General features: G+C 47.8%; 2 pseudogenes; both read left to right on the top strand.

The window, feature by feature from the left end:
* Positions 1-4,978: 4,978 nt before the first annotated feature.
* LOC125524391 lies at positions 4,979-7,870 on the top strand (annotated as a pseudogene).
* LOC125524392 lies at positions 7,838-18,196 on the top strand (annotated as a pseudogene).
* Positions 18,197-24,081: the final 5,885 nt, after the last annotated feature.

Below are 24,081 nucleotides of genomic sequence, written 5' to 3'. Positions count from 1 at the left end.
TGAAGATGCTGACTACTGGAAGGAAGCGGTTCGTAGTGAGATGGATTCCATCTTGGCGAATGAAACTTGAGAGATAACTGATCGTCCTTATGGGTGCAAACCTATAGGTTGCAAATGGGTATTCAAGAAGAAGCTTAGGCCTGATGGTACTATTAAAAAGTACAAGGCTCGGCTGGTGGCTAAGGGTTATACCCAAAAGGAAGGTGAAGACTTCTTTGATACTTACTCACCTGTGGCTTGACTGACCACTATTCGAGTTCTGCTTTCACTAGCTGCCTCACATGGTCTTCTCGTTCATCAAATGGATGTTAAGACTGCTTTCCTAAATGGAGAGTTGGACGAGGAGATTTATATGGAACAACCAGATGGGTTTGTACTAGATGGTCAGGAAGGGAAAGTGTGCAAGTTGCTGAAGTCTTTGTATCGACTTAAGCAAGCACCCAAGCAGTGGCATGAGAAGTTTGAAAGAACTTTAACCGTTGCAGGCTTCATTGTAAACGAAGCTGATAAATGTGTGTACTATCGCCATGGTGGGGGCGAAGGAGTTATTCTTTGCTTGTATGTTGATGACATACTGATTTTCGGAACAAATCTGAATGTTATTAAGGAGGTCAGGTATTTCCTATCTCGTTGTTTTGAGATGAAGGATTTAGGAGTGGCTGATGTCATTCTGAACATCAAGTTGTTGAGAGACGATGATGGTGGGATTACATTGCTTCAATCTCATTATGTGGAAAAGATCTTGAGTCGCTTTGGCTATAGTGACTGCAAGCCCTCTCCAACACCATATGATGCGAGTGTGGTACTTTGAAAGAATCAAAGAATTGCTAGAGATCAATTGAAGTATTCTCAGATCGTTGGCTCTCTTATGTACTTAGCCAGTGCTACAAGACCTGACATCTCTTTTGCTATTACCAAACTGAGTCGGTTTGTCTCAAAACCAGGAAATGTGCATTGGAAAGCTCTAAAGAGAGTCTTGCGTTATTTGAAAGGCACTGCAAATTATGGAATTCACTACACTGGGCACCCAAAGGTTCTTGAAGGGTATAGTGACTCAAACTAGATCTCAGATGTTGATGAGATAAAAGGCCATGAGCGGATATGTATTCACTCATGAAGGTGGCGCTGTTTCTTGGAAGTCTTGCAAGCAGACCATCTTAACGAGGTCAACAATGGAAGCAGAACTCACAGCACTAGATACAGCTACGGTCGAAATAGATTGGCTTCACCGGCTCTTGAATGACTTGCCGGTTGTTGAGAAACCTGTACCGGGTGTCCTTATGAACTGCGACAATCAAACTGTGAGCACGAAAGTGAGCAGCTCAAAGGATAATATGAAGTCATCAAGACACTTTCAGAGAAGGTTAAAGTATGTCAGGAAAATGAGAAACTCCGGAGTTATTGCATTGGATTATATCCAAACTTCTAAAAATCTGGCAAATCCTTTTACTAAGGGTTTATCACGTAATGTGATAGATAATGCATCGAGGGAGATGGGTGTGAGACCCACAATATGAGTTGTTCACAGTGGTAACATATTCTTTGTGATCGGAGATCCTGTGAATTAGATGTGGAAGACAAGCTGTTGATCAACTGAGAGGAGAGTATCCTTACTATTAACAATACCACTCCATGAAGATGCAATACTCTCCTAAAACTGCATGGCAGGTTGATGTATATCTTAATGTGTTCTAAGTGGCTCATTTAAGCAGAGATGTTGTCCTGCAGAACATCTTTTGAAAAACACACCTATATGAGTCTGATTATCAAACGTCGCAATCTATGAGAGTAGGGTTCTCTTTAGTAAACTCATGAAAAGTCTCGGAGTATGACGCATAAGCTCCACCCGGGGGGAAGACCCACGGTAGCCACGTATCGGTCAAGGCTTTATGTGAAGTTAGATTCGCAGAAAACTTGCAGTTCAAGGCCTAGTCCACTGTTCAAGTTGCTTACTAGTGTAGCATAGAGTTCTAGGTAGAAGTTCAACTTAACAGTCTCCACTGCAGTAACGGTATATAAAACAGTATTTTGGAACCAAAGGCAAATTTTGTGTGCCTCTGGAATCTGGTGGGGGATTGCTGAAATTTTGTTTATTTTGGGCCTAGCCCAATAGCAGTTTCAGAAATTCCTAATAAATCCTAGAGGCCCACGCAATCCATTCGTGCAAGGCAAGAGGTGGAACTAAAGTTTAGTCCCACATTGCTAGTTTAGAGGGAGTTGGACCTCTTTATAACGGAGGTTCTTTCCCCACATGTATGAGCATGAGAATAAGAGGGACATCCACGCGCGCTCCTCCTCCGCCGGCCGCCTCGTCACGACGCGCCGCGCCGCGGGTCGTGGGAATGAGCCGAGCCGATGTCTAAATTTTTGCCACGCACGACGGGTATACGAACGGTCACACGGGGGCTGAAACGTTTTGTTGTAGTAGAGACTGAATACGGACGGCGCACCTCTTCGCGTGCTGCCTGTTCGCTTCATCTCCCTCCGTTGCTTCGCCTCCCGCTGCAGCCTGTTCGCGTTCTTCTCCTGTGCCTATATAAGAGAGGTCGATCCTCTCCAGAGAGACACACCAGAAGATCCTCTTCCTCTCGCCACTAAGTTCCTGAGCACTGCGCTGCTGCTACGTTCTTTCCCATCTCGGCTTGCGGCGTGCACCGCAGGTCGGGACAGTAGGCCTCCAGAACCGCACCTTTTGAGTCTTGTACGGGAGAAGGGTGATAAGGTTTTTGGGGAGCGCTCCGCGCGACTACTGACCTCTTCATCACGGACTCCGACGACTACTTCCCCGACGACGACTTCTTCCCCGACGTCGACAACCTCATCGACGACATGGCTGGCGAGGATGTCGACCCCAAGTCCAGTGCTTCTGCTGCTGCTGTCCCGTACGTGTTCTTCCTGTTTCTGATAGAAATCCTGCCACAGATCTTTGCTTTAGTGTTTTCCCTACATATGTTAGGTTCTACTTCATATATTCAACATGATCTAGTTTCTGTCCTAGATGTGTTCAGTTCAAGTTCATATATGCAGATGCTATTTACTTTCTCTCCGTCAGATTGCATGACTTGCTTTATCGCTGCTATATTAGTCATGCTTTATCTAGTATTTCTGTTAATAAAATCATTTGGTAAATTGCTCATATTTCCAACAATGCATGCATCCATGACCTGCAGCAAAGGGCATGTCCTGGTGGACTCGACCGCTTATTGTGGCGGCAGGATCCAGAAATCCTAGCCGTCCAGCCACACTTAGGCAGTACTTGATGGGTTGGTTCATTGCTGTCGCAGTTGGAGTCGATGGTAGGCATGATTGTTCTTCTAGCTTACCCGATCAATTGCTAGATTTTATGCATTGGACAACTTCTAATGGCTGGCATAAATGACTGCGTTACATGCCACCGATATTGGATGCAGTGATGAGAACAATTGAATCCTTCCGGCAGGTTTAGCATGTCGAACAAATTATGTGATGACTTTAATTCACACATCGAATGGAAGAACGCTAGAGCAATACATCACATCTGGAGACATTAGATGCAACTGGTGCCTAGCGGTACAGAGGAGGAATTTGTCGGCAGTTGCCTGCAATCTTGCCTTGTCCTGCATCGATCATCAATATTTCTCCTATAGAGTAATCACGGCTCCATGGATTTTCCCTTGCAAATTATCCTCAAGTTCCTAGAGAAATCGACCCATTCATTGATCATACTAGAACTCCAGTTGACTAAATTGCACACGGGACGCCCCTTTTGGCTCGGCACCTACCCCACCGTCCATGAGGCCGCGCTTGCTTACGACGTGGCGGTGTGGTGTGCCGGGAGGCCGAGGACGGACCTCAACTTCGTGGAGATCAAGACCCGGGCGGATGCGGAGTTGCTCGTGCCGGGGGGCATTCGTATGGAGGAGACTGGGGTGACTCGGAGGAGGACGACGGATGACTCATCTGGTGCAGCGCCATGTGCATCCTAGCTATGCAGAAGCCGGGTGTTACTCATCATGATTTGTATCTTCTTGATTGATGAGGACATGACTACACCAAATCAATAGTTATCATCTCATCGAAAGATCGGGACACCCGCCTCTATCATTGATGCTACGTTTTGAGTTAATAAAGACGCCCTTTATCGAAAAATCTGGTGCAGCGCCACATGAGGGAGCCCCTAGATACAGCGTTGGTCGGGATGCGGACCTCGCCGGTGCTCATGGCGGGCGGCCCCCGTCGGCTGTGGCGCCTGGAGCTGCAGGCCACCATTTAACCCTGTGTGAGCTCGGCGCCCGGGGTGCACGGCCACCGCGTGAGCCGAACTGTTCCCCACACCAATCAAGGTACAATTTTGCGTAAGGCAGCAAATTTTTTTTTTAATTCAGAATGGCTTTAGTTAGTCTGTGATTCTCCAAAGTCGGTGCGAAGCTCTGCTCAGTCCGCCATAGCAGTAATTTAATTCAGAATCTGAATTGCCTGCTGATCATCATTCATTTAATTTCCGTCTCTTCTTTCCTTATTCGTTGCAGCTGTATAGATTCAGAAACAATGGGTTCTTTGTTGCCGGGGTGCACGTCTATGTACACAGATCATTAGTTCTTACCATTCTTTGCCTTCTTTGTCCATAGATTGCAGATTTACAATTTGAACCTGCAGTGATGCCAAGATAACGAAGCAAGCACGAGAGCAATGGGGCTCATTTATTTTGTTTGACCACAAGGTCGAGGAGCTCCATTGAGCTTCCCGGATGCAACAGGGAAGCAAGACATTCGTGGCACGCAACATGCTTTTTTTTTTCTTCCAATGATTGTTTCAAAAGAAAAAAGAAATGAATCATTCGTTCATTTTCTTAGTGAAGTTCAGTCTATTGTTTGGGCTTCTGGGACCACTTGTGCGTGTGAACTAAGATGTGAAATCAGTCGTTTTCTCAATGAGTGTGGAAGACAACGGCATGCCCAAGTCCAACCAGCCACCGGGAAAACCCACTCAAGGGGAGGCCAACTGGATGGAGACGGTGGCCACCGGAAACGATGATCCCGCAGAGGACAGTGTGCGGACAGTAGAAGGCTACGTAGGCGATGAGCTGATGGGATAAGCTTGAAAAGTGAGACATGGACACGCAAATCACTGTGGAACCATGGAATTCCACGGGATATTTGATACTACTACCTTGTTGAACTGCTGTTTGGGATTATTTTTTGCCTCCTCTCATTCTCTTGCAGGATCGAATTCCTATCTGCCTCTCCTGCAGCCTTGCCTCATCGCTGTGCCAGGGCCTACAACGCTGCTTCTCACTTGTTCATCAGTGTAAGCTCACAACTAATCTCCTCTGTTTTCCCATACAAATCTGTTTTTTTACTACTGTATTATCTTCCTTGTTGCAATCGGCTAATCTATCTTGTGATTTCCCACTCCAACAGGTGTTCATCCGTTGCTATATTCACAGGTTGTTTCTACCTCCAATTCAGAAGCACTTTCATTGCTCTTTTATTATTTATTCAGGTTAGTTTCCACGCTCAAAATAGTATTCTTACGTTTTGCCATTGTCTAGAGATCTGATCTACCAGTGGGTTTCTTTTTTCTTGTCACCATTGCAGTTTGCTAATTTAACTTGTGGTTTCCGACTTCAACAGGTTTTTATCCATCAGTGCTTCCAGAAGTAATTCCAGTCCTAGTATTTCAATATATTCAGGCCATTCAACACTAAAACAAATCCAAAAAAGGGAGTGGAAAGGAGAAGTCTGTTCTTTTACCGGTTTCCCATAATTTGTCTTTCTACACCCAAGATATGTTCATCCACAAAACAAACAAAACTCCCTCCCTAGGCCTCTACACCCAAAAAATAGACCCTACAATCCGATGGAAGTGTCGTTAGCTAGTGCTGCCTTAAGCGTAAGCTTAAAATTGGCTGCATCGCCGGCCTTAAAGAAGCTCCTTTCTAATGCTTCAACGTACCTTGGAGTGGATATGGCACGTGAGCTCCATGAACTGGAGACCACTGTGTTGCCGCAGTTCGAGCTGTTAATTGAAGCAGCGGATAAGGGAAACCACAGGCCCAAGTTGGACAAGTGGCTTAAGGAACTCAAAGAAGGCTTCTACCTGGCTGAAGACTTGCTGGACAAGCATGAGTATAACCTCCTCAAGTGCCAAACAAAGGGGAAGGATTCCTTGCTGGCAAATGCCTCCTCCATCAGCAACACTTTGATGAAGCCTCTACATGCTGCATCAAGCAGGCTGTCCAATCTGAGCTCTGAGAACAGAAAGCTAATTCAACAACTGAATGAACTGAAGGCTACCCTGGCGAAAGCCAAGGACTTCCGTGAACTGCTCTGCTTACCATCTGGTTATAATGCAGAGAGCACCATCATATCATCAAATGTTGTTCCTGAGACCACATCACTACCACCTCTGAAAGTGATTGGTCGTGACAAGGATCGGGATCATATAATAGAACTTCTTACCAAGACAAGTGCTACTACCGAGTCTAGTATAGCTACGTACTCGGGTTTGGCCATTGTTGGAGCTGGAGGCATGGGAAAGTCCACCTTGGCACAACTTGTTTACAATGACATGAGGGTAAAAGAACATTTTGATGTGACAATGTGGGTAAGCATCTCACGCAAACTTGATGTTCGTCGTCATACACGGGAGATAATTGAGTCTGCCTCTCAGGGGGAGTGCCCACGCATTGATAACCTTGATACTCTGCAGCGCAAATTGACAGACATGCTGCAAGAACCAGGGAAATTCCTACTTGTGTTGGATGATGTTTGGTTTGAACCTGTCAATCAGAGAGAATGGGACCAATTGTTAGCTCCTCTAGTTTCCCAAAAGACGGGAAGCAAAGTTTTGGTAACCTCTCGACAGAATTCATTTCCCGCTGCTCTTTGTTGTGAAGACGTGTGTCCTCTAGAAAACATGGAAGATGCTCAGTTCTTGGCACTCTTCAAACACCATGCATTCTCTGGGCCAGAAATCAGAAATCCGCAGTTGCGCAAGAGGTTGGAAGATTTTGCAGAGAAGATTGCTAAAAGGCTTGGACAATCTCCTTTGGCGGCAAAAGTTGTGGGTTCCCAGTTGAAAGGGGAAACAAATATCACGGCATGGAAGGATGCTCTTACCATACAGGTTGACAAATTAAGTGAGCCCATGAGAGCTTTGTTGTGGAGTTATGATAAGTTAAATCCTATACTGCAGCTTGTTTCCAAAAGGCCACAAGTATGTCATTGATGAGCTGGTTCATCTTTGGATGGCTGAGGGCCTCGTAGATTCATGCAATCAAAACAAGAGAGTTGAAGATATTGCGAGAGATTATTTCAAGGAGATGATCTCTGTTTCGTTCTTTCAACCATTTTATGAGAAATGCTATGTTATGCACGATTTCCTTCATGATCTGGCAGAATCACTCTTCAGGGAAGACTACTTCAGGTTGATAAGGTGATGAAAATTCCATCCACTGTTCGACATCTATCTGTTTGTGTTGGTAGTATGATGCAACACAAGCAAAGTATCTGCAAGCTACATCATTTACGCACTATAATCTACATAGACCCGCTGATGGATGATATAAGTGACATTTTTAATCAGATACTACAAAATTTGAAGAAGTTGCGTGTACTATATTTGACATCTTACAGCAGCAGTAAGTTGCCCGAATCTGTTGGTAAGTTGCGTGTACTCTTTACCACTTGCAGTTACTTCTTTCTAGTCCCAAAGTTGAGAGTTTGCCTGAGAAGCTGTGTGATTTATGTTAGAATAAATCCGAGGCGTTCCGTCGATCTATGGAGGACCAAGCAATCACACGAGCACGACACCGAGATTTGTTAACGAGGTTCACCATCATGGCTACGTCCCACAAATGTTACTAGTACACAAATGCCCACTGCTTGTATTTATTTCCAACGATGCGTTGGAACATGATGATAAGAGAGGGAATTTCATGAGGACAAACCACTTGGCATCACGACTTGGTTTAATCTGGGAGTTAGATTTAGGATCAGATATTAGGAGACTACTCTCACAGGAACATTCATTTCTAAAGCAGTTGATGATATTTATGCATGTAGATGTGGCACATGTTCAAAAACTTGAAAATGCTATAGAAAGAGAGAAAGATGAAGTATTGGTAAAAGAGGATGTCATCATGGCATGTATATTGTGTCACGAGCAGAGGATGAGACTCGTCTACGGAAGGAGCATTGGGCTGCCGCTGGTTCCACCATCAGGACTTTGTGAACTTGAACTTTCTTCATGTAGTATTACAGATGGAGCTTTAGCTGTTTGCCTTGCACTACCGGAATCGCACCCTATGCCGACGGCCAGGGCCGTCGGCATAGCCCTGAATGGCCGTCGGGACAGGCCTATGCCGACGGCCCCCGTCGGCATAGGGCCGTCGGCAACATATCCGTCGGCGTAGCCAGGAATGCCGTCGGCATAGAAAGGCCGTCGGCATATGCCCTATCCCGACGGTGTCCGTACATCTATGCCGACGGCCCCGGCCGTCGGCAGCGTTATCGCCTAACGGCGGCCGCCGTCAAGTGCTGACCAACGCTTGCTCTGCACGTGGCAGGTCTATGCCGACGGTCTAGCCGTCGGCATAGTTTCAACCTAAGCCGACGGCTAGGCCGTCGACATAGACGTGCCACGTGGCGAGCAGGCGTCACCCCTGGGGCGGGTCTATGCCGACGGCCTAGCTGTCGGCTTAGGTTGAAACTATGCCGACGGCCAGCCCGTCGGCATAGACCTGCCACGTGGCAGCCACTGGGAGCTCCTGGAGCAGGCCTATGCCGACGGCTTAGCCGTCGGCTTAGTTTGAAACTATGCCGACGGCTAGGCCGTCGGCATAGACCTGCCACGTGGCAGCCACTTGGAGCTCACGGCAGCTCTATGCCGACGGCCTTGCCGTCGGCATAGTTTCTGTCTGTTTTTTTTCTTTTTTCTGTTTTGTTTCAGCTCAATTCATTTGAATATATACAGCACACAACAAATATATGCATCACATAACAGCTGACCCAGCAGCATCACACAACAAATTCATCATCACACATCATAAGAAGCATCGCAAAGCATAAACATATAAGTATCATCACCACCAAGCATAAGAATCTCACAAACAACAATAAGAAACATCACAAGCATATAAGTATCATCACCACCAAGACCGCCACAATGTGACCCAAAGGCTTAAGCGCCAGGACGTCGAGCACCACGGAGGTCGTCACCGCCAAGACCGCCGAAGCCCAGGTCGTCACTGCTAGCGGCAGCGCTACCGCCAAGACCGCCTCCTCCTCCGCCTCCGTGGATCGGAGTGGTCGGGCTCCGTGTCTCCGGAGTGCTGCGAAGACCACCGCCAACGGTAGATCCACCTGTTCCCTGGATGTTGAAAAGACATATTCACGGGATATATGACTGTGTTGAAAGGCATGACATGCTTTGGGTGAATAGATTGGGGATGAACTAACCGGCGAGGGGCCAGCGTTCTGTGCCACAAACTCCTCAAAGCTCATCAGCACTGGTTGTGCTGGAGGGCATTGTGCTGTAGGGAACTGAGGACACCTGCGGCCGCCATATCCTGAAAAGCCTCCTGCATCTGACTATCCATGGAAACCCATCTCAATTCGTCATCCATAGATATGTTCGGATCTTTTCCCTACAAGTATAACGGAAATTGTTGCATGCATTAGTTCGGTTAACTAATAAATGTTGAAGTAGGTATTTAATAGGGGAGTGTGGAAAATTACTTTGTCCATGAACCAAGCAACAAAATTTTTACGTCCAGGGTTTCCATGACGGAGAAGAGTAAGTGCCTCCGCCTCAGTAGGAGGATTCACTCCCGTCCATTCCTCTTGAACGAAATCACTAAAAAAAAGATAAGCGGTGTTAGACCGAGACTAAGTGAACATGAAACATGATGATGTGGAAGACATAAAGGAATGGTGTAGTGGTATTACCTCATCCACACTTCCTCAACTTCCTTGATGTTGTGCAAGATATAGAACATGAGGTCCTCCCACTCTTGTCGTGGCATGTTATAAGATTTCGAGGCCCCAGCTCTCCCACCTTGCGCGTTGAATAGATCGAGTCTGGGTTGATACTTGGGCTCTTCTATATTGTATCGAGGCACCTTGTTATGCAGATGGGGAACGTGGTCTGGATAGTATGATGTCCTGAGGTCTGACACCTCCTCTAGGATAACTGCCTCAGCTATGGAAGCTTCAATCTTAGCTTTGTTTCCACATTTCCGTCGGAGATGCTTGTTCTGCCTCTCAGGGCCGTACTGCCAGCGATTTTGCACAGGGCCCCCCAACAATACCTCGTTCGCGAGGTGCAGAATGAGATGTGTCATCGGAGTAAAGAAGCCTGGCGGAAAGATCTTCTCTAGCTTGACTATCAACTCTGGTGCCTTCTTATGCAATTTTTCAATCACCTCTTTACTTACTTCTTTAGCACAGAGCGTGCGGAAGAAATGGCTAAGCTCGGCAAGCACTCGCCAGACATGCTCGGGGACATAGCCTCGAACCATCACCGGCATTATCCGCTCAATCCACACATGGTAGTCATGACTCTTCAGGCCGGTCACTTTGCCCGTTGAAAGATTGACTCCCTTACTTATATTCGATGCATAACCATCGGTGAACTTCAAAATTTGTTTCAGCCAGATAAGTACTTCTTTTTTTCTGGCGGTTTAAGGACAAAGTCAGCATCTGGCTTGAACCAGTTTTTTCGACCGCCTGTGGGAGGCTTCATGTTCAGGCTTGGTCTATCACAAATTCTCTATTGATCGGCTCTAGCTTTTACGTTATCCTTCATCTTATCAGGAATGTTGAGGATCGTGTGGAAAAGGGACTCTGCCACATTCTTTTCGGTGTGCATCACATCAATATTGTAAGGAAGTTTGAGGTCCTTGAAATAGGGAAGCTGCGAGAAGGGGGTAATGTGCGTCCAGTTGTGCGTCTCACCATATCCCTCGAAGCCTTTGGCTTTGCCTTTGCCTTTGCCTTTGACTTTAGGCTTGAGAGCTTTTAGCTGAGCAAGAACATCTGCCCCCGAAAATGTTGGAATCTCGGTTACTTCATGAACAACCCGGCCTTTCGTGAAGTTCTTCCTGTCTTCCCTGTCTGGATGGTCTGGAGGGAGGAACTGTCGATGCAGGTCAAAGGCTACATACTTGCCACCCTTACTCAGCAAAATCATTCGCAGAGCCTGCATGCACACTGGGCATGGCATCTTACCACTTGTACACCATCCGCAAAATAGAGCATAGCCGGGAAAGTCATGCATGCAATAGTGCAACCAAACTTTCATCAAGAAATTTCTCTGCAGACCCCGGTCGTATGTCAACCTCGGAAAGTACCAAGAATGGTGCAGAGCATCCACAAGCGGCTGCATAAACACACCCAATTGCTTCCCCGGGTAGTCAGGCCCCGGAATGATGAGCGACAAGAGCATGGTCTTCCGTTGCATTAGGGCACCGGGAGGAAGATTGAGCGGAATTACAAACACAGGCCAGCAGCTGTATGGATTGGACGACATACCATATGGATTCAACCCATCACCTGATATGGCTATTCTTACATTCCCAGCCTCGGCTGCTTCCTCGGGGTATTCTTCATCGAATGACTTCCATGCTTCCCCTCCCGATGGATGTACGATTTTTTTGGATTGTACCTTATACCTTCCTTGTGCCACTTCATCATTTTGGCAGACTCCTTCGTGATGAAAAGGCGCTGCAGTCTTTTTATAAAATCAAGATACCGAAGAACCTTAACGGGGATGGTTAGCTGCTTTTTCTCACCATCCTCACTGACCACCTCAATGTACCGAGACGAACCGCACTTCCTACAGTACTTGTCATCCGCATACTCGTGCCTAAACAAAAGGCAATTCTTCGGGCAAACATCTATTTTCTCATAATCCATAGAGAGTGCCTTCATGATTTTCTTTGTATCGTACATGCTTTTCGGCAGTTCATGACCCTCAGGGAGGCTGTTAGCCCATACTCCCAGGAATGCTTCGAAGCATTTCTGGCTACAGCCGTACTCGGCCTTCACTGCAATCAGTTGCGAGATGGCATCCAGCTGAGATAATTTCGCACCCGCATAAAGAGGTTTCTTCGACGAGGCCAAGACCTCCAAGAAGGCCTTTGCGGTTGCCTCCGGCTCCTCCGGTTCATTCTCTGAAGGTGTCGCATTTGCCGTTTCGGCAACAATGACATCATCTAGCATGTCCCTGACCCCGTCGTCCTAATATCCATCGATGCGTTGTCGCATCACCTCCTCTCTACCACGGTCCTGCTCGGCTATGTTTATCGGCGGCATGTCAAAGTTTGGCATATATCCGTGTGTGCGAAGGTGCTCACTCATGTCCGTTTGATTTCTACGGTGACGTCTGGCACATGTCGCACAGGGGCATGGTGGGATAATTCTCATTGGACGACGGAATATCTCCTTCAAATACACATCGGTTTTCGCGATCCACTCTGATGTTACTCGATTCCGACGGATAAAACCACTGTACATCCACTGATTATCTGCCATCCTCTGCTTTTTTGCAACCCACACAACATAATTAAGGATTCACTTAAATTAATCACATCAAATTTTCAGTTTCTACCGCGTTTAATCCACCTACATCTCTAATAGGTAAAGATGGGTCCTAATCCCACCCGAGGATGTGTAGATTGAGTACGTTCTCCATTCTACCCCGTTCCGAGACAAAATTTCGGCAGCACCTCCCCGCTATTCTCCAGAACACGTCTTGGCAAATAGCCGAGAGAATGTGCTCCGGAGAACAATGGGGAGGCGCCGCCGAAATCCTTTCTCAGAACGGGGGAGAACATGGAGAACATACCCAATCTATAGATCCTCGGGCTGTCCATGGAAGACGCTGGACAATCCGAAAGAGCTGCGGTGATAAATATGCAATTGAATGCATATTTATCGATGCAACCCTTTCGGACAGGAGACGCCTAGGTTACGCCACTTGACTTGAGAATGAAATCTAGTGATATGAAAAAATGGAGGAGATGGACTTGTAGCTCACCCTCGGTTGTAGAGGAAGTAGCCGAACAGCAGAGGGATGCTCAGGGGGACCAACGCGTCAGACAGCGGTCACTCCGATGAATGCAACACCACAAAGCCTGCAAATTCCATCACGACAAATAATTAGAACATCACAACTCATAGAGCATATTTAAAACATTTAAACATGCATTCATTTATTTTTGCATCATGTAGGCAAAAAAACTATAGGGACTCATCATCTATTCGTCAAATATTCATCATCATCATCTATCCATCTATATATCATGATGTAGTATCCACTCATCTATCCATCTATATATCAACAACAATTTTTTTCTCAGCTAACCTATCAACAAAATTTTTATATATCTAACTAATCTATCCATCTAAACCCTGAACTAACTAACCTAACATAGCAGCAGCAAGCAGCAAGCAGCGACAGCAGCAGGAAGCAGCAACCAGCGGCAGCGGCAGCGGTGGCAGCAAGCAGCAAGCGGCAGCGGTAGCAGCAAAGCAGCAGCAGGGGGCTCACCGGCGAAGCAGAGGCGGGGCGGCGATGAGGTCGGGGTGGAGAAGGGCAGTGAGGGGCGGGGCAGTGGCGTCGGCCGCCGGCGCAGTCGGGGACGAGGCGGCCGCAGCCGGGGATGGGCCGCCGGGGACGGGCCGGCCCGGCGGCGTCGACGGCGGTCTTGGGGCGGCGTGGCGGCGGTGGGGGATGGGATGGGGGCGGGGGCGGGGCAGCGCCGCAGTTGGGGGAGGGGATGGGGGTGGCGGCGCGGTGAGGGTGGGGCAGCGGCGAGGGTCAGGATAGGACGGCGGCGGCGGCGCGGGTGGGGATCGGGGTCGGGTGGGGGGAGACGATGCGGGGGAGGAAGAATGAGTGGAGGGGGTGGGTGCGGCTGTGGATAAGGTCAACCTATGCCGACGGTTTATAGATGGACATGCCACGTGTCAATCTATGCCGACGGCAAAGCCGTCGGCATAGGTACTTTGCATATTTTTTTATTACGGCATATTTTTTATTTTTTTTCTTTAGGCATATTTGTGAGCTCCGGTATTCATTAGACTTGTGCTAAGAAAATGGACAATTACGGTGAAACGTTCAGTTACCGGCCCGGTGCCCGGGTGTAAGCTGTGGTAGCCGTTTCCCCCACGCGTCCGTTTCCCCCCTCCAGGTGCCGGCGGCAGCGCCGTCCGTGAGGGGGGCACACCCCGGACACGCGTGCCGGGCGTTTGCAACCGCGACAACACTTCCAGACTTGTGAGAGGCCGCCGGCGCAAGATTTGGCGGCATGCTAGCCCCCGGAGGCCGCCGGCCACAGCCGTAGACGCGCGAAGGGCAATCCCGTAGAGGGAATTTTTCGGATACTTCTCCATCACCAAAAATTATGAAAAAATACCATCGTTCCTATAGCACATGTGCCCACGTCGTGCAAAAAAAATCATGATTTTATCGCGCTCCGAGTATTTAGTAATATTGACGCCGCATCATTACCGCAGTAACATTTACCCTCTCTACTCTTTCGCGCATCCTCCCCTCTAAGTGACGGCTGCTCTACCTTCCGTGGAGGGGGGCCACACCATGGAGCCCCAAGACGGGCGTCTACGCATGCTAGAACACTTTCACACATGCATCGGGACCCGTGCGATGTTTCGGTGTCATAGCAACACCCTGAAGGCCACCCCGAATCCCCGTTGACCAGTAGATCTAGCCCTTTGACTTTCGCTGGACGGGCTTTGACCGGTGGACTCTACCACCTGGTTGCGATAGGTCAGCCCATAGCAACATCCCCGAACACGGTCTGGACCCAACCCAACACTAGATTCCCTCCGGTTCCACCGCACCCGCACCATCCCCCCCTCTAAGTGACGGCTGTTCTGCCTTCCGTGGAGGGGGGCCACACCACGGAGCCCCAAGACGGGCGTCTACGCATGCCAGAACACTTTCACACATGCATCGCGACCCGTGCGATGTTTCGGTGGCATAGCTACACCCCGAAGGCCACCCCGAATCCAAGTTGACCAGTAGATCTAGCCCTCTGACTTTCGCCGGACGGGCTTTGACCGGTGGACTCTTCACCTGGTTGCGATAAGTCAGCCCGTAGGAACATCCACGAACACGGTCTGGACCCAACCCAACACTAGATTCCCTCCGGTTCCACCGCACCCGCACCATCCCCCCTCTAAGTGGCGGCTGCTCTGCCTTCCGTGGAGGGGGGCCACACCACGGAGCCCCAAGACGGGCGTCTACACATGCCAGAACACTTTCACACATGCATCGGGACCCGTGCGATGTTTCGGTGGCATAGCTAGACCCCGAAGGCCACCCCGAATCCCAGTTGACCAGTAGATCTAGCCCTTTGACTTTCGTCGGACGGGCTTTGACCGGTGGAGTCTTCCACCTGGCTGCGATAGGTCAGCCCATAGCAACATCCCCGAACACGGTCTGGACCCAACCCAACACTAGATTCCCTCCGGATCCACCGCACCCGCACCATCCCCCCCTCTAATTGACGGCTGCTCTGCCTTCCGTGGAGGGGGGCCACACCACGGATCCCCAAGACGGGTGTCTACGCATGCCAGAACACTTTCACACATGCATCGCGACCCATGCGATGTTTCGGTGGCATAGCTACACCCCGAAGGCCATCCAATCCCAGTTGACCAGTAGATCTAGCCCTTTGACTTTCGCCGGACGGGCTTATATAACCGTAGGAGGGCCACCGCAACACCTGGCGGCATTGCTACCCCCTAGGTACCCCGTCCCGTCTAACCCTGACACAGACGACCGCCGGGTCTATCCCTTTGACTTTCGCTGGACGTAGTTTGACCGGTGGACCTTTTCACCTTGTTGTCATAGCCCAGCCATAGGTACACCCCCCAACACAGTCCCGGCACAACCCACCCCAAGATTCCCTCTGCGTCGGCCCGACGTGGCCGTTTCACCCCCCCCTCCCGGGGCACGGCGGCATCGACGCCCGTGAGGGGGGAGGGGGCACACCCCGGAGCCGCGTGCCTGCGCCTGCCACCACGTTTCCACAACCGTAGGAGGGCCCACCGCAACACCTGGCGGCATTGCTACCCCCCACAGCTACCCGGCCCGTCCCGTCTAACCTCTCCGTGACACGACGGAAGAAGGCCCGTGTGGGGGGCAATCGATATATGTTTTCTGTACATTTAAGTTAATGAAATTAGTATTGGAAAAAAATAAAAAATAATAAGAGAAAATACAAAAAATATAAAAATATTATTAGAAAATCTATGCCTACGGCCTAGCCGTCGGCATAGCTACGGCCACGGAACGGTAGAGCCCTGGATCGATGACGTGGCGTAGGGCGGGGATCAATGACGTGGCAAAAACCATGGGCCAGGCCTATGCCGACGGCCTAGCCGTCGGCATAGAAATGCCACCCCACAGGACCGGCGAACGACGCGGATCGATGACGTGGCGGCGCGGCGGATCGATGACGTCGGCGTAGCTATGCCGACGGCTAGGCCGTCGGCATAGATATGCCGACGGCCACCGTTAGCCCGTCGGCGTAGCCTGACGCCGTCAAACTGCCGTCGCCGCCCGAGTAGACGGGCCCACGTGATATGCCGCCGGCCCCCGTCGGTATATTCGGAGAAACGCCGATGGCTTATCTATGCCGACTGCCCCCGTCGGCATAGATGGTTATACGCCGACGGCTTTAGTTGGGCCGTCGGGGTATGCCCATATATGCCGACGGGGGCTGTCGGCATAGATATGGCCGTCGGCAACTGCCTAAATTCTGGTAGTGTTGATGGCCTGGCATCACTCAAAAGATTGGTCTTGGTAGAGATTATGACTTTAACTACACTTCCTTCAGAAGAGGTCCTCCAACATTTGACAAAACTTGACTCTTTATTCATCGGAATAGCTGTTTAGAGTTGGCACGCGGAGCAGAATGCTTCCCATTATCCCTTGGGAGCCTCAGTATATACAACTGCGTCCTTGCAGCTGACTTCCTTTGTACTGACTGGCCACAAGTGAACTATATTAGCATAAATAATTGCAGAAGCCCCGCAAGCTTGTCTATTGGTAGCCTCACCTCTGTTCGTGCACTCATTCTGTATCACTTGCCAGATTTATGTACGCTTGAAGGATTGTCTACCCAGGAATTTGATTTGGTACATTTGGTTGATGTTCCAAAACTCATCCCTGAGTGTATCTCACAGTTTCGAGTCAACCACATACTCCAAGTTAGCAGTTCTGCACTACTCAACAACATACTCTCAGCTGAAGGTTCCACAGTTCCACCATTTCTCTCTCTTGACGAATGCAAGGAACCATTCATTTCACTAGACGAATCCGTAAATTTCACATCTGTCAGGACCCTGTCATTCCGCGACTGTCAAATGAATTCCCTCCCAACAAATCTGAAGCGCTTCCCCAATCTGAATAATCTCTTGATCACTTGCTGCTGCAACATATCATGTTTACCGGATTTGCCGTCGTCCCTCCAGCAGATATGCATATGGGATTGTAGTGAGCTGTTGAAGGAGAGCTGCCGAGCACCTGATGGAGAAAGTTGGCCAAAGATCGCGCATATCCGCTGGAAGAACATTAGATGAAGTGTTATTCAAATTCCCACCTGCAAATAAACGGAAAGGTAACTTAGCTCCCGTACTCCACGTTTGTACTCTCAAAGATATATATAGCCTTTACTTATACATATATGCATTTTGTTTAACTTTCTATCTTTCAAATACACCCTTTCTGTCAAAGTTTTCTTCATGTGTTTACTTCTACTTTATAGCAGGCCATAAAGGAAATTCAACCAAGTGATGTGTTCGCTTCAGGCTCCAGCAACCTGTTACAAGGTGGAGTACTCCAGGCTGGCTCGTCGTACAGTTCAATTATGTCTCCTACTTCACCGGCCGGTTCTGATCCCCTTGGATAGTCCTCCTGCTTCGCTGATTGCCTCATGCATTGCCCTCTCGCACTCTACTACCTGCCGTCCTCTGGTGCCATAATCACTGAGAGTGGTTTCTGTAATCGTGTTATTGGTTGTATCCTTTTCTTCAGGCTATTACCATTGGCTGGACAATTGACGAAAGTAGTGTCTAATATGTGTCTCGTTATTATCATCCTGTTCTGCTCCAGTCTCCTGGAGTATGTTGTACATTTTTGGTTTGTACTGGATTGCAATCGTTATCTCTTGTGCGCCGTCACATCACATGCCATGTAACTGACGATTTTATCATTCCCTTCTGTAATGAGTTATTGTGATGTATTTGCAGTACTTGGGTGATGGGTCTCATACCTGGCACAATTAGCAGCCATTTTTCTTTCAGGATGAAACTTTTCTTGCTTCAGAAACCTACCGCTTCAGATCTGCAGGGCATGTGCTCTAGAAGGTCTTTCTAGTTGCTTGTTTCCTGCTCTGTTTGTTTACCTTATGTGGTAAGAATGAGCACTTGTATATATAGATAGAAAGCCTGCTGCTTCAGATCTACAGATTTTTGTTTTTGATCGAGGCACGTCTGAATTAATGCTGATCGGCGAAAAGGTAAGAAGAGGTTCACAGTGTTGGTGCCCCCATTTGGTTCAGTAGCGACTGGCTGGTTGGTTAGAGGTATGTAAAAATGATCACTCCCTACTCTGTTTATTTATCGCATGTAGTCTGAACAAGCACCTTAATTTTATACATATGGTTGTATGATCTATGTAGGTCGACGGTTTGGAAAGGCCTGTGTTATGTGATAATATATACATGAGCACTAGTTTATGGCATGGCTGAGCCTGTTAGCAAATAACTGTTGCTCTGCTGTTTCCCTTTTTATGAGCTCTGTTTTGCTGGTGCTATCATTGAAATGTGTATTTGAACAAGACATGGACATGGCGCTGGAGAAAAAAAATTGTGATGGATGATGGTTCCTTTGATTACACCTGGATGATGGCACTATCAAGACTGCAGCCAGCTAATCTTTGCAATAGGATGCTATGAAAGTAAGATGCAATTGTCCAGTGATGGGTGCCCTTTATCCTGACACTGTCGTTTCCCTGTTTACGAAAAAGGGTTTTCCCCACTTTAGATTATAAAGCAACTAACCGATCGATACAACGAGTTTGGTGGAGCCGCAGCACAAACAAGCCCAAAAGAAAAAGAGAGAAAAAGAAAGAGAAACAAATGCCGACAACGGCAGGTCGACGAAACAAAGATGGCCAGTGGCCGCTGCACCCACCGGAGAAGTACCACCGCGCTTCTAGCACTTCGAGGCGTCGCGTACCGAGCAACACCTTCAGGAAGGAATGCGACGATGACGCCGCTGCTGCCCGGACAAGTCCAAGGGTTTCCCCCGGTACGCAAAGGGCAGTGGGGAAGGGGCAGATCCGACGCCCTTCAGGAAGGTCCGGCGGCGCCCGTAGGCGTCACCGCGTCGGTGATAGACGAGCCACCAGGGATTTCTCCCAACCCAAACAACCACCACCACCCCGGACAATCGGAAGTGCTCCACCAGAACTGCCGCCCACCAACATGTGCCACCACAGTCACTGAACCATCATCGCCGTCTCTCTGAGCCACCGACACGAGACCTGGAGGAGGGACGAGGAGCCAACGTTTCCCTGTTTTCCCTTTTATGAAAGATAATCTGGATAATTTGTTACAGAAGGCAGTGATGGATGTCCCAAGGAAAGTGCAGATGAGCACGAGTTGTTACCAAAATAGGAGCATGAGTTGTTAGCTTATTTCGGCGCTTCTAAACAGTCCAGAAGGCACGCGCTGTACTAGGATTACTGGCTAATACGGACAATTTTGATGGTATCTCACTTTGAACCAGTGGCAGATCTAGTCCATTTTTGGCGTGGTGACCTTGCATATTGTTCAATTTCGTAAATAATTTTTAAGTTCGTATACATTATTCAAATTTGTTAATATTTTTATATTCTAACACATTTTAATATATGATTTTTTTAAAGTTTTTTAACATTTTCAAAGTTTGTTGAAATGCATGCATTTTTTTCAAATTCAAGAACATTTTTAAAATTCGTATTTTTTAAAAAATCATAAAAATAAAATTTGTGAACTTTTTCCAAATTAATGAATATTTTGAAAAAATACACAAATATTTTCCAAATCCATAACATTCTAAAAATTCATGAACATTTTTAGAATTAAGGAACATTTTTTCCTAATATATGAATGTTCTAAATCTGTTATTAACCAGTAGTTATCTTGTTTTTCAAGCTAGGAGGCTGGTTTTCACTACCGATTGTTTTCTGAGAGCAGTGAACGACATGGAAAAAGAAGCGAGCGAAGAGGAGAGCATCAAACCTCGGTGGGCCGGCTCAAACTGCATGATATCGTCTCAAAAGAAATCTAATCGCACTAACAAAAGCCTTGCCGCAAAAAAAGAAAAAGCCTAATTAGGAATGTACTCCTAACTATCAAAGCCATGAAAAAAAACTTTGAACCACTGTATTGCACTTGGATATGAGTGTGGGTGCATAAGTGCATTTGAGTAACAAAAAATCCTTTGATTACACCTCTTTGTCTGGTCAACAGCCCCTAAAATAACTGCTCCCAAAAATGACACATGGTTTGCTGATTCTTTTAACTAGGATGTTGATGAAGCAAACCACTTCGATGCAGACGACATGAAATTTGATCAAGAACATTCATTCCCCAAGACTTAAGAAACCTCGTTTATTTAGTGTACACGATTGGCTGATAATTTGTATAGCGCATTATTTGTAACCGACTTGTGGGCAAGGGTTCCCGGGTTTACGGTTTAGTGACGACAAGTGGCTTAACTACCTCCACAGTTTTGTTTTTGTGTCTGTTTTGTGTTGTTTCTTTTCATGATGTTTTTTAATGCATCATGAAATGTTCCTTGTCCCCCTCTCCAACTTATGAGGTGCACCATTTGTGTAAAGAACGGTAGAAAAGCAAAAGAACGTCGAAAAGACCAAGGGGAAGGCTGCATTGCAAAAAAAAAATTTATGTGAGTGTGCTAAGCCTATCATAATATTAATCGAGTCCACAAGAAACCAGATAGAAGATAGATGAGACAATAGTTTGGCGACACGCGCGGTAGTAGAATGCGGGAGCACGACGTGCATGTTTGTCTATTCTTGGTATGTCAACAGTTGGATATTTCAGAAAAACTTAAAGCAACAAAATTTCGAATTTGGAAGAACAAGGAAAACGCTATGGTTCAGCTGGCGAATCACACACATTGCGTCCGCTGTCTCCTCCGTCTCTCCAACTTATGAGGTGCACCATTTGTGTAAAGAACGGTAGAAAAGCAAAACAACATCGAAATTCGAAAGGACCAAGGGGAAGGCTGCATTGCAAAAACAAAAAAAATGTGAGTGTGCCAAATCTACCTTAATATTAATCGAGTCCACACGAAATCAGATAGAAGATAGAGGAGACAATGTTTGGCAACACGCGCGGTAGTAGAATGCGGGAGCACGACCTGCATGTTTGTCTATTCTTGGTATGCCAACAGTTGGATATTCTGGGGAAAAACTTAAAGCAACAAAATTTCGTGTTTAGAAGAACAAGGAAAACGCTATGGTTCAACTGGTGAATCACACGCATTGCGTCCGCCGTCTCCTACGTCCAACATGTGCACTTATCCCTTTCTTATGTACGCTCCGCCTCCCTACGCTTACCCGCAGCCATGGCTACTGCTCCAGCGCGCAAGCCCGAACTCCCCTGTCGCTCTCCGTCGTCATGTTGGCAAAGGAAGGGTGTCCAAAAATAAAATAAAATAAGCAAAGCGCACGTGTCATGCGCGGAGGTAATCTGGTGACAATGATTTTAGACTTGATCATTTGTTTTTTGTTGCTAATTGTGCAGTGCTGCACAATGGGTCACCATCTCACCGATTGGTGTGCTCTGTTAAGGGCACGGATGGATTGTCATGCTCCTCCCATTTAAACAAGGCCAGATATGCTTAGCTTGCCGATGTGGGACTAAAACAAGCGGCTTATCTGTTTGGCGGCCGGGCAGGGTACAAATCCATCTGATCTGATGATGCGCTTGTTTGGTCGTATATACTCTGTGATGCTTGTGTGATCCGATCACGATCTCATCGGCATGACTGCATGTATAAGCAGAGTGGACAGGCTAGCAAAACTCACCGGGGTGGTTTTGGTATTGTACGGTGACAGTCTTCTAGTTTGAAAGATGTGCATCAGTCCCACGTAAAAAGGAGGAAGAAGATGTGCACCAGTAGCGCATGAATGCAGTTCACCGATCTCTCAATGCATGAAACCCCATAATTGTTAATTAACCTGCTCTATTCCTAAGGGCCACTAGTAGAAAAATGGCCTAATGTGAAGCTCATCAGTCCTGGTTTGTAATTGAACCGGCACTAATGTGACCATTATGCCGGTTCCAACTGATAGGCGGGCGGCGCTCATTAGTACCGGTTCGTGGCGAACCTTTAGTACCGGTTCGTGCCACGAACCGGTACTAAAGAGGTGGTGGCCTTTAGTACGGGTTGGTGGCTTCAACCGGTACTAAGGCCCCCCCCCCCATTTAGTATCGGCTGGAGCCACCAACCGGTACTAAAGGTGGTGCGCTGTCACCCGCAGTGCACAATGTTTAGTCCCACCTCGCTAGTTGAGAGGAGCTCGCACTGGTTTATAAACCCCTCCGCGGCTACCGTGTGGAGCTCCTCTCTAAGCTGGCCTTTGTGGGCCTATTGCAAGTCTTCTGCCCTGTGGGGCCTATTGGGTCGTACGGGCCTGCATCCTGGCCCAACTAAAGGTTGGATTTCTAGTCGTATGAAGGTCCTTACGAACCGATACTAAAAGTCGTTTTTCTACTAGTGGGCACGTTCAACGACCACCCGCAATTTTTCTCCCGCATACATCCGCAGACAAGGGGGACCAGTCCGCGGGCACGGATGTAGGAGGCCGTCATCCAACGCTATCCACATACATCTGGCCTCCCTTATTTTTTTTCTAGTTTGCACGTTCAAATAGCCGCATACATAAAGTTTAGATGTTCAAATAGTCGCGTGCATAGAGTACAGAAGTTGAAATAGCCGCATGCAACGCTAGTTCAAATGTTTACAAAGTGCAACTTTTGCATTTCAACATTGTTGTCCCTTTAACCACCCACTGATGCTCAATCAGATCTTCATTCAGCCGCTCGTGAGTTGGCTGATGCCTTATTTGTTGATTCATTTCAATAAACTCTTCAAATGTGGCCGGATTCTGGTCTGGAAGTTCGATAGGATCACCCATGTCCTCAAATTCAAGATTTGCGGCATCATCCCCACCCTCATCCTCGACGATCATTTTGTGCAGGATCACACAACATGTCATCACCTCCCACTAGGTCTCTAGATCCCATTGTTTACCAGGTCCAAGAACAACGGAAAGCCTACAGAACTCCAAATGCCCTCTCGACATCCTTTCTAGCTTCTCCTTGTCTTTGGGCAAAGTGAGACTATTGTTGGCCAGCTGGGTTAGAGATAGTGCTGACAAAGGTAGCTGACGAAGAATAGATACTGTCAACCAGATAGTAGCCCATGTTGTACTCATGTCCATTGATAGTACAATGGCAAGGAGGAGCTTCTCCTTCAGTCAGCCTCACAAAGAACGGTGATTGTTGCAGGACATTGATGTCATTGTGGGACCTGGGCATGCAAAAGAAAGCGTGGCAGATCCAAAGATCTTGTCATGAAAATGCTTCAAGAATGATGGCGGGCTTCTTAACATGACCCTGATATTTCCCTTGTAAAGCCTTTGGGCAGTTCTTCCATTTTCAATGCTTGCAGTCAAGAGATCCAAGCAAACCCGGCCATCCTCTTGCTTCTAAGATTGCCAAGAGAGCCTCTCGGTGTCTGCCATAGTTGGTTCTCTCAGGTATTAAGGTCCAAACACCTCGACCACGGCAGTTACAAACCTGACCATGGCATCTCCGCATGTGCTCTTTGACATCCGTAGGTACTCGTCCCACGAGTCAGCAGTCGTGCCATATGCAAGCATCCGGAGTGCGGTCGTGCACTTCTGGTAACCAGAGAAGCCACTTTCCCATAGTGTCCTTCTTTAAGACGAAGTATTCATCATAAGATCGGAAGCCATGGTACAAAC

The sequence above is a fragment of the Triticum urartu genome, chromosome 7, assembly GCF_003073215.2.
Source record: "Triticum urartu cultivar G1812 chromosome 7, Tu2.1, whole genome shotgun sequence".
Taxonomy (NCBI): domain Eukaryota; kingdom Viridiplantae; phylum Streptophyta; class Magnoliopsida; order Poales; family Poaceae; genus Triticum; species Triticum urartu.
The sequence above is the reverse complement of the archived record's forward strand: the minus strand, read 5'-3'. Positions and strand labels throughout refer to the sequence as shown.